Source organism: Salvelinus sp. IW2-2015, linkage group LG28 (genome assembly GCF_002910315.2).
Source record: "Salvelinus sp. IW2-2015 linkage group LG28, ASM291031v2, whole genome shotgun sequence".
Lineage (NCBI taxonomy): Eukaryota > Metazoa > Chordata > Actinopteri > Salmoniformes > Salmonidae > Salvelinus > Salvelinus sp. IW2-2015.
This window is the reverse complement of record NC_036868.1, coordinates 31,872,668-31,873,434: the sequence shown is the minus strand read 5'-3', so window position 1 is coordinate 31,873,434 and position 767 is coordinate 31,872,668.

The window sequence follows — 767 nt, the reverse complement described above, 5'->3', positions numbered from 1 at the left end:
AGCTTGAGGTTGAGAAATGACGTGTTTACCTTGAAACTAACATAAACACAACTAGTATACTGATGTTCGTCGCTCTGAGAATCAAGAGCGTTGCCTAAATGACTTAATGTAAATGTAAATGTTGAGGATAGAACTGTTTACCTTGACTAACAGTAACCCACTAGTATAGCTGATGTTGAGGATATGACAGTGTTTACCTTGTACTAACAGTAAACCATAGTATAGCTGAGGTGAGGATATGACGTGTTTACCTGGACTAACAGTAAACGCACTCAAGTATACTGAAGTTGCGGATATGACGTGTTTACACTTGACTAACATAAACCCACGAGTAATAGCTGAGGTTGAGGATTATGACGTGTTTACTTGCACTAACAGTAACCACTAGTATAGGCTGAACTGTTGACGGATATGACGTGTTTACCTGGACTAACAGTAGACCACTAGATAGCTGGATGTTGAGATATGAACGTGTTTTACCTTGACTAAACATAAACCATAGTATTAAGCTGATGTTGCGGATTATGACGTGTTTACCTTGACTAACAGTAGACCACTAGTATAGGTGAGGTTGAGGATATGACGTGTTTTTACCTTGACTAACAGTAAACCATAGTAATAGCTGATGTTAGTTCCTCTGATAAGAGCGTCTGGAGCTAAATACTTAAATGAAAATTGTAAATGTTGAGGAATATGACGTGTTTCGTGGACTAACAGTAGACCACTTACGTAATAGCTGAGGTTTGATATGACTGGTTTACCTGGAC